At 38.9% G+C, this 10,474-nt stretch overlaps 1 long non-coding RNA gene across 2 annotated transcripts in view; it reads right to left on the reverse strand.

Moving 5' to 3' along the window:
- The window catches only part of LOC135362445 (uncharacterized), a 54,403-nt gene extending 45,927 nt beyond the window's left edge, over positions 1-8,476 (reverse strand). Inside the window, exon 1 of one of the 2 annotated variants that reach the window (XR_010407150.1) lies at positions 6,520-8,476. This is a non-coding gene — a long non-coding RNA (uncharacterized LOC135362445). Of the gene's footprint in view, positions 1-291; positions 467-6,519 lie in introns of those variants that run through there. The other variant, XR_010407149.1, reaches the window with a different exon arrangement.
- Positions 8,477-10,474: the final 1,998 nt, after the last annotated feature.

The raw sequence follows: 10,474 nt of genomic DNA on the forward strand, positions 1-10,474 counted from the left end.
AATTGCTCCTATGGCACCAACAGTCTGAAAATGAAGCATAAAAACGTAGCCTTGGGGAAGTTTTGCTGTGCAATGACTTTAGTGCAAACCTGACCGCAGGGACCAATGTCTCTATCACAATTATGTGGGGACCAAAATAAAATAAGTTTATCGTTTCAATCTAAGTCCTAGTGGACACTTGGCATATTTTGCAACTCACCCTATCCACTGCAAACTCTACAACTCCTACACATGACCCAAAATAAAGAAGTCAGAGATTAGATTGATATGGAAAGTATACGTCATGCTCACCCTTAAGAGGAGTTTCTCCTGGGCGCCTGGGTGGCTCAGTAGTTAAGCGTCTGCCTTCAGCTCAGGTCATGATCCCAGGGTCCTGGGATAGAGCCCGGCATCGGGCTCCCTGCTCCGTGGGAAGCCTGCTTCTCGCTCTCCCACTCCCCCTGCTTGTGTTCCCTCTCTCGCTGTGTCTCTCTCTGTCAAATAAATAAATAAAATCTTTAAAAAAAAAAAAAAGAGGAGTTTCTCCTGATCAAGGTCCAAACATTCTACTAAACACTGGAAGAGTAAATGTTTCCATTTCCTCCTTATCTAGAGAAATTAACCATCCAGTATTGCAAAATGAGTATCAAATTTGCTTCCAAAAATTGAGTTATTATAAAACAAAATTTTAAAAAAAAATTTTAAGAAAAAATTAATCTTACGAAAAAATGTTAAGAAGAAGAATGAAAGTATTAGGAAGTTTTGTTTTTGTTTTTGTTTCTGTGTTTTCCAACTAGGAATCATTCCTATTCCCTTAAGGACCAGTGTCCTGCGGGAGAAGGTTTAACAGACAGATTTACAATTAACCACTAAGTGTTAGAGGAACCAGCCAATAGGCTGCCTGGAAAATTAGGTTGATCCACCTCCCCTAAGGCTAAGACTTAGAGGGTTGCAAAGCTGAGGAGGAGGATGAGCAGTAGGGATGGTGAGAAACACCAAATCTGAGAAGAGCCACAAAAAAAGGCTACCAATGATCATGTAATCCAAAAATATGTATCCCAGACTTGCTCTGACTGCAGCTCTGCCCACCAATGGCATCACTATCGTTCTGATTGCTCAGGTCAAAACCATGGAGCCAGCTGGCACTGTCCTCAAAAATATGTCTTGAATCCTACTGCATCTTATTACCCTGCTCTTATCTGTGCCTCCTACAGAAAATTCTCAGCACCTTTGAAAACATCATTTCCTTGCTTAAAACCCAGCAACGGCCTCCATTCCACACAAAGTGAAGCTAAAGTCCTTAAAATGACCCACAAAGCTTTGGCATCATCTGCTCCCAACTTAGACCTTCACTCTAGATGTGTTGCTCTTCCTGGCTCATTCTTCCCCCACATTTCCACTTGGCTAATTTCTTAACCTACAAGTGTTTGCTCAGACATCTCCTTCTCAATTATGCCTACCCTGACCACCCAATTTAAAACTGCACCATGCCCCAGGACCCTGCAGTCCATACCGTCCTTACTCTGTTGCACTCATTTCCTTTTTACAGTATGATCACCTTCTAACATACTATCTAATTTATGTATTACATTTGTTGTTTATGTTTTTATGCTCCCCCCCCCATAAAATGTGTAAGTCCCCCAGAAAGAGATCTTTCTTTTGTTCACTAATGCATTCCAGATACTTTCAAGTACCTGGGACATAGTAGAAGCTAAATAATTATCTTTTGAATGAATGAATAAATTTCTCCATATTTTATCTGTCAAGAAACTGAGGCAAGACAGGAGAAGCAATTGGTCAAGATGAAAAGTAGCAAACTCCCCTTTGTTTGGTTCATGTTTCCCACTGTCTTCAGAAGACATACTCCATGGGGTAGAACTTGGTAGAGAAGTTGAGGTTTGAATGGATGAACCTCCAAAGTTAGGTAAACCAATATTACACAATAAATTTTAAAAGACAGGCAGATAAGTAGAGGTGGAGTAGAATACAAGAGAGTGAAGAATCTTCCTGGATGCTGATATCATCCAAAATAAGGCCAAAAATTAAAGAAGAATGTAATTATTTACATGTTCATCCATCAAACTTCTTTACATAGTTTGAATATTTCTTTTTTTTTTTTTTAAAGATTTTATTTACTTATTTGACAGAGAGAGACACAGCGAGAGAGGGAATACAAGCAGGGGGAGTAGGAGAGGGAGAAGCAGGCTTCCCGCGGAGCAAGGAGCCCAATACGGGGCTCGATCCCAGGACCCTGGGATCATGACCTGAGCTGAAGGCAGATGCTTAACGACTGAGCCACCCAGGTGCCCCAGTTTGAATATTTCTTAAACATAACTTTATAATGTATTAAAATAATGGTTTTTACTTGCAACATGATTGTATAATCAGATTTCCTTTACAGCTTTATAAAGACATTTTCTTTAGCATCTCTTATCAACTAATATTTACTTACCTATTCCAGATTCATTTCAATATTTTTTCTTTCTTGTCTACAACTTGTATATCATTTCCTTCTTTAGTTTTCTCATTTTCTCTTTTATCAATTTTTACTATTTTATATATATTATGTGATATCTTGCCACAGCTTTTCTTTGTGTTAACTTTTAGTTAGCTTAACTCTTTAGTTAGCTAATTAAACTCTCCCTTCCTTTCTCAACATTTTGGTGCCTATATGTCACTTTTTCTGACTACTTATTCGTGATAACTACTCCTTTATAGTGAGACTTTTAAGCCAGTTCGACATAAATTTGGGGATCAATTCTGCTGATTTCTCTTTTATTTTGAAACCAGAAATTTCTTATTGAAATGGTCTTTCCTTTTGGGTTTTCAACTAACTTTCTGTTTATATTTGATAATTCCATCTAAATATTCTTCCTTTCCAATCTGCCTGTCTTTTGTTTCTTTCTCTTGCTTCATTGCTCTGGTTGAAACCCCCAGTACTATGCCGAACAAGAACATGAAGAGTAGCTATCTTTGCCTTGTTCTCAATCTTAGGGGAAAAGCATTCAGTCTTTCACCATTAAGTATAATGTTAGCTATAGGTTTTTTGGTAGATTTTCTTTATCAGGTTGAGGAATTGTCCCATTATGCCTAGGTTTCTAAGAGTTTTTATCACAAATGGGTATTGAATTCTGTGATATGCTTTTTATGCATCAATTGAGAGGATAATAAGATTTTTATTTAGACTGTTGATATGGCAGAGTACATTTATTGGCTTCTTAATTGAGATAATTAACATACAACATAATGCACATATTTAAAGCATACAATTCCACGGCTTTTATTATATTCCCAAGATTTTAAACCATCACCACTAATTCCAAAATATTTCATCAACCCAAAAAGAAACTCCATACCCTTCAGCAGTCACCACCTTTCTCCTCACTCCCTAGTCCTTGGCAGCCACTAATCTGCTTTCTGATTTTACGTATTTGTCTATTCTGGATATTCATATAAATGGAATCATACAATATGTGGCCTTTTGTGACTGACTCCTTTCACATAATGTTTTCAAGGCTCATCTGTGTTGTAGCATATATCAGTACTTCATTCATTTTTATGGCTGAATAATATTCTATTGGATGGATATAGCATATTTTGTTTATCCATTGACCAGTTGATAATATTTGGGTTGTTTCCACTTTTTGGTCATTATGAATAATGCTGCAACGAACATTCCTGGCAAGTTTTTCTATGAACATGTGTTTTCCATTGATGAACTTTTAAATATTGAACTAGCTTTAAATATCTGAAGTAAATTCCACTTGGTGGTGACGTATGTATGCTTCTTTTTATATGTTGCTAGGTTCGATTTGATAAAATGTTAGAGATTTTTGTGTCTATATTCATGAGATTTTGGTCTGTAATTTTAGTTTGTTTTCCTTGCATTGTCTTTGTCTGGCTTTAGTATCTGTGCTGCCATCATAAAATGACTGTGAAGGGGCACCTGGGGGGCTCAGTTGTTAAGCGTCTGCCTTTGGCTCAGGTCATGATCCCAGGGTCCTGGGATCGAGCCCTGCGTCAGGCTCCCCGCTCGGCAGGAAGCCTGCTTCTCCCTCTCCCACTCCCCGTGCTTGTGTTCCTCTTCTTGCTATCTCTCTCTCTGCCAAATAAATAAATAAAATCTTTAAAAAATAAATTAATTAAATAAATAAAATGTGAAGTATTCCTTCCTCTTCTATTTTTTGGAAAAGACTGTATAAAATTGGTCTTAAGTCCTCTTTAAACATTTAGTAGAATTCTCCAGTGAAACCATCTGGTCGTGGAGATTTCTTTTTCAGGAGCTTTTTTATTACAAATTCAATTTTCTTACCAAGACACCGACTCTTAACTATAGAGGATAAACTGATGGATACTGGCGGGGAGGTGGGTGGAGGGATGGGTTAAATAGGTGATGGGGGTGGATGGCGCCTGGGTGGCTCAGTCGTTAAGCATCTGCCTTCGGCTCAGGTCATGATCCCAGGGTCCTGGGATCGAGCCCCACGTGGGGCTCCCTGCTCCGCGGGAAGCCTGCTTCTCCCTCTCCCACTCCCCCTGCTTATGTTCCCTCTCTCACTGTGTGTGTGTGTCTGTCTGTCTGTCTGTCAAATAAATAAATAAATGATATTTTAAAAAAATAGGTGATGGGGATTAAGGACTGCACTTGTCGTGATGAGCACTGGGTGTTGCATGGAACTGTTGAATCACTAATTTGTACATCTGAAACTAATATTACACTGTATGTTAACTGGAATTTAAATAGAAACTTAAAAAAAGTTCCTTTTTCTTAATTATTATAGGATATTCAAAATGTCTATTTCACGTTGGTTAGTAGCTTGTGATTTTTGAGTAGTTGGTTCATTTCTTTTAAGTTGTCAAATTTATGAACATAACAATGTTTGTAGTATTCTCCTTTTATTCTCTTAATGGCTGCAGGATCTGTAGTGGTATCCACTGTTTCATTACTAATATTGGTGATCTGTGTCTTCTCCCTTATCTTTGTCAGTCTTACTAAAGGTGTATCAATTTTATTTGGGTTTATTTTGCTCTTTTTTTTTTCTTAGATAGGCACTCAGATTACTGATTTGAGACCTTTCCTCTTTTCTGACAAATGCATTTCATACCATAAATTACTCTCAGCTCTGCTTCAGCTGGGTCCCACAAATTTTGATGTATTTTATTTTCATTTTCATTTCATTCAATGTATTTTTTTTAAATTTCCCTTGAGACTTTCTCATTGATTCATGAATTATTTAGAAGTGTGTCATATAATTTCCATGTATTTCAAAAATTTTTTGTTCTCTTTCTGTTATTAATTTCTAGTCTGATTCTATTATGGTCAGAGAGCATACTCTATATGATTTCAATTCTTCTAAATTTGTTGAGATTTGTTTCACAGCTCAGGATATAGTCTATGTATATGAAAGATGCATAGGCAGTTGACAAAAATGTGTATTCTGCTGTTGCTGGGTAGAATTCTCTATAAATATCAATTAGATCCCTCTTGGCTGATAGTATTATTTAGTTCTACATTTTTTCTGATTTTTTTTTGTCTAACAGTTGTAGCAATTGCTCAAAAATGGGTGTTGAAGGCCCCAGATATAATTGTGGATTTTCTAATTCTCCTTTCAGCTTTATCTGGTTTTTTGTTTTGCATATATTTTGAAGCTCTGGTGTTTGGTGCATGCAGTTTGAGGATTGCTGTGTCACTTAGTGGATTGTTCCTTGTGTAAATAAATATTATCAGATTCCAGGGGCACCTGGTTAGTTCAGTCGGTTAGGCGTCTGACTCTTGGTTTCAACTCAGGTCATGATCTTGGGGTCATGGGATGGAGCCCTGTGTCGGGCTCCATGCTTTTCATGGAGCCTGCTTGGGGTTTTCTCCCTCCCCTCCCCCAGCTCATGCTCTCTCTCTCTCTCTCTCTCTCTAAAGCAAATAAATAAAATCTTAAATATATATATATTATTAGGTTCCATGCTACGTGGGAACATCCCAGGCAGTTTGTGGCCAAAGCAAATTCAAACTAAATATTGTTGAAGGGCAAACAGGTTTAAAAGCATTTTTAATACACTTTATTTTTTAAAACAGTTTTAGATTACCACAAAACTGAGCAGAAAGTACAGAGTTCCCATATATGCCCTGACTCTACACACATACAGCTTCCCCCTCTATCATCCTGCACCAGAGTGGTACATTTGTTATGACTGATGAACCTGCGTTGACACATCATTACCACCCAAAGCCTATATAGTTCACATTAGAGTTCACTCTTGGTAGTGTATATTTTATGGGTCTTGATGAATGTATGATGACATATATCCACTATCATAGTTACATACAGAACAGTTTCACAAAATCCTCTGTACTTCTCCTATTTATCTCTCCCTTCCCCTTAACCCCTGGAACCACTGATCATTCTACTATCTCTTTACAAACCAGACGTTTTTAATCTGGTATAGTAGTTAAAATAGGTTAACTGCTGTAATAAATGTACACAAAAATATATAATATTTCAAACTCAACAAAAATATTTTTCCTCTCACATAAGCCTTATATCTTACCTCTCACACACTTATATCTGATTGGAGGGCGCCTCTCCTCCACATGGTGATCCAGACTCCTTTCATCTTGTGGCTTGGACATCTTTAACATGTGGCTTCTATGGGCATCATACTCATCTACATCACAGATGGGAGAGGAATGCGGAAGATAATGTGAGGGATTTTGAAGGGTTTGATCTGGAAATGGTGTAAAACTCAGTCTTACAGCTACTCCCAACTGCAGTGGAGGCCAGGAAATGTAGGCTAGCTGTGTGCTCAGGAAGAAGAGAAAACTGGCTTAGTGACCATCTCGCCAGTCTGTGTCCAGCTCTACAGAAAACTAAAGGGGTCTATGGATAGACTTCAGGAGGTTGTATAAGCGTTCAGAAGATATATGCAAAATGTTGCCTTCAACTGCATTTTCCTAGGGTAAGGGAAAGACTGACCATATCAATTAGGAGAGCATGCTGGGAGAAGTTGAATTTAAGCTGAGGCTTAACAATAAGTAGAGAGAGAAGAGGTTGGCATAGAAGGCAAGGGGAATCTGGGCACAAAAACATCACAAGCAGAGGCACAAAGATGGGAGATTATAATGTGTGTTTGAAAAATGGCCAAAAGCTCAGACTAGCTGAAGGACTGAGTCAGCAAGTTGACACTGGCTCGTCTATGTGCCAGGACCTATAGTAGACACTGGCTGTATGAGGGTGCAAACAGAGGAAGAGGGACACTTGAACAACTAGATGTGGATAATACTGCTACAGACATGGAGGATGCAATGAGACCCTGCTGCAAGGACACTTGCCTTACCCCTAGAAGATTAGTGGAAGTGATATACAAGCTGAGCCGTGAAGGACAAGTGGGTGTTTGCTAAGAGTGGGCAGAGGAGAACTGTATTCCAGGCCTGAAAGCATAATAAAGTATGTACAATATACCCAGGAACGGCTGCTGGAAGGCCTCTGTGGAAGAGGCAAAGAATGCAAGAGGAAGAATGGCATGAAATCAGGCTAAAGCAGAAGGCAGGACTCAGATACAGAAGACCTTGTAAATTATGTTAACAAATTGGGGTGTTATTCTAAGGACAACAAGGATTTTAAGCAGGGCAGTGGAAGGCATAAACCTGAATTACAATCATTTCAGCAGCATGGAAAATGAATTGGAGGAGAGCAAGCCTGGATATAAGAATACGGTTTGGGGACTACTGGGATAGTTCATGATATAAATGATGGTGGCCTTGACTATGGGAATGGTGGTAAAAATGCAGAATGATAGAAGGACTTGAGAGTTGAGAGGTATAACCCCCAGGACTTGGTCTTTACTGGGTTTGCAGGTTAAAGAAGTCAAGAATGTCTACCAGGCTTTTGGTCATGGGAACTGAGTAGATAGTGGTGATATTGAATACTAAGCTAAAAAGTGGATTTTTTAAAAAAAATGAACACCCTTACATTTATTTTTTAAAGGTTTATTTATTTTTATTTTAGAGAGAGCAAGGGGGAAGGGGAGAGAGAGAGAATCCTAAGCAGTCTCCACACCTTGCCTGACTCGAGGCTCAATCTCAGGACCCTAAGATCATGACCTGAGCCAAAATCAAGAGTTGATGCTTAAGTGACTGAGCCCCCCAGCACCCTGGGAGAGAGTGCTTTAGGAGCAGTCAGTGGTGTCAAATCCTGCCAGGAAAAGGTTAAATTGAATAAGGATAAGCAGTGCTCATGGGATTCAGTGACAAGATGAGGATAATTTCAAGGAAGCAGCCATAGCCCATGGGTGCATTGCAGTGTGCCCTAAAGAAAGGGAGCAGATAGCTATCGGAGCAGTGGATTTGGAGAAGAAAGTGGTGATAGGAGAAGATAGTGGTAATAAATAAAATTAAGATTTTATTTATTTATTTGTCAGATATATATATAGAGAGAGAGCACAAGCAGGGGGGCAGCAGGCAGAGGGAGAAGCAGGCTCTCCGCTGAGCAAGGAACCTGATGCAGGGCTCCATCCCAGGACCCTGGGATCATGACCTGAGCCGAAGACAGACACTTAACCGACTGAGCCACCCAGGCACCCCTAATAATCTGTTTACTTGCTAGGACCAACATCTTTGTTAAGCTTTGTTTAATTTGCAGTTGTTCCAACCTTAAAATCATTACAATTAGACAGGTTTAAAAAGCTAGTTCAGCAGTCAGCCTGTGAGTTGATAAAATGTAGCCAACTCTGTAGTTTTCTTTTTGTCCTGAGATCCCTAAAGCAACTCTTTTGCGCCAGTGTATCTACCTACATCATTAACAGCCGCGGAGGAATGAAAGAGAAACCCTACCCAGGTACAAATTAGGGTGTTATGTGGCTGGGGTAGAAAAGATGGTGTTGTTAAATGAATTTAAATGAAGGAATCCCAAGCATATATTTAGAGCAAAAGCAAATCTTAAATTTGCTTCATAAACAAAATTTAATACAAGACAAATTTAGACCCAAATGGGAAGGTCCGTGGGCTTCAATATCTCCTACCTTGTTCATAAATCACAGTATTGATCAAGTGTAAATTAATGCATGAATATATACATTTGTGTATGGGAACTTATGAAACCTCATTTATTATGTGAGAATGAAGCAGAAAGCAATTTTTATATTAGGAACACCTGGGTTAAACCATTTAGCATTTTAAAAAACCTTAGCCGAATGGGTCTCTATTCTTTACATCTCTCCCTCTCAAAAGAAAAATGGTGAACTATCACTCCCACTCTTCCTTTGGTCCTTGGGACCAAGATGTGAGCATTAAATGACAAATCATGAAAAGAGATGGCAAAATGAATTTCTCAGAATTTCTTCCCAATGACCAATGTATCCTGGGAGGGCCACTGCATGTTTTGATTTTCTCCCTTGATGAGATTTGCTTTGCTAGAAGATCTACCCTTCAAATAATGGTTATTGTTTAAACGGAAATATCAGACAGCAAACATACAGTATTTGTATATTCTATAAGTAAATGTTGTTATACAAGCTATTCACTGGTACATTAAAAGTTTCAGTACCTTTGTTAAGATGTTGTGAAATAATATGTCCTTGGGGCATATCACAGAAAGGATGTAGATGTAGTAAATCAGTGAAAATTGTACCTAATTTTTCAGTAGAGTTAATAGCAAATTCCTTCTGTAAACCCAAAAGCACACCCTAGATCAGTGTTCTCAACCCTAGCTGAGCTTCAGAACAACCTGTGTGGCTTTTTAAAAACATGTCCAGGTTCCCACTCCAAATTTCCCACTAAATCCAAATACCCAGAGTTTGCCTCTCCTTGCTCTGCATTTAGCTTTTTTTTAAAGCCCTTCTTGACTTTGCTGTCAGGGTTGAAATCTACAAATAAGTTGTTAGAGAAGCAACACACAGGTTTATATGAGGTCTAGGGAAACCTTGGAATAACAGGGAAGTTGTAGTGTTAGCGAAAATTCTCCAGGCCTTTGATTGAAGAGGTGAAGTAAATTGAAATAAGGATTCTGCACCTCACTGCAAAGCCACAAACTAGAGAAAGAGAAGACATAGTTTAGCTTCCTCTTGAACTACTGGCTTTGTAACATTCTAGACAATTTAGGGGAGTAGGAGCTCAATTAAAATTCACTCATGAATTTGAGGCAGCAAGATCTAATAAATAAATCCAATATAAAAAGGTCCCGGGGCGCCTGGGTGGCTCAGTCGGTTAAGCGACTGCCTTCGGCTCAGGTCATGATCCTGGAGTCCTGGGATCGAGTCCCGCATCGGGCTCCCTGCTCGGCAGGGAGTCTGCTTCTCCCTCTGACCCTCCTCCCTCTTATGCTCTCTGTCTCTCATTCTCTCTCTCTCAAATAAATAAATAACATCTTTAAAAAAAAAAAAGTGTTCAAAAGATTTATCATCTGATCATTACATCAAGAATATAGCATAAAGCTCCTACACATTAGGTCAAATTTACAGCACTTCCTTTGGTTCTTAAAAACAAAACAAAACAGGGCGCCTGGGTGGC

This window comes from Mirounga angustirostris, unplaced genomic scaffold (assembly GCF_029215605.1).
Source record: "Mirounga angustirostris isolate CCGP_5_RB_7025 unplaced genomic scaffold, mMirAng1.0.hap1 SCAF_14, whole genome shotgun sequence".
NCBI lineage: Eukaryota > Metazoa > Chordata > Mammalia > Carnivora > Phocidae > Mirounga > Mirounga angustirostris.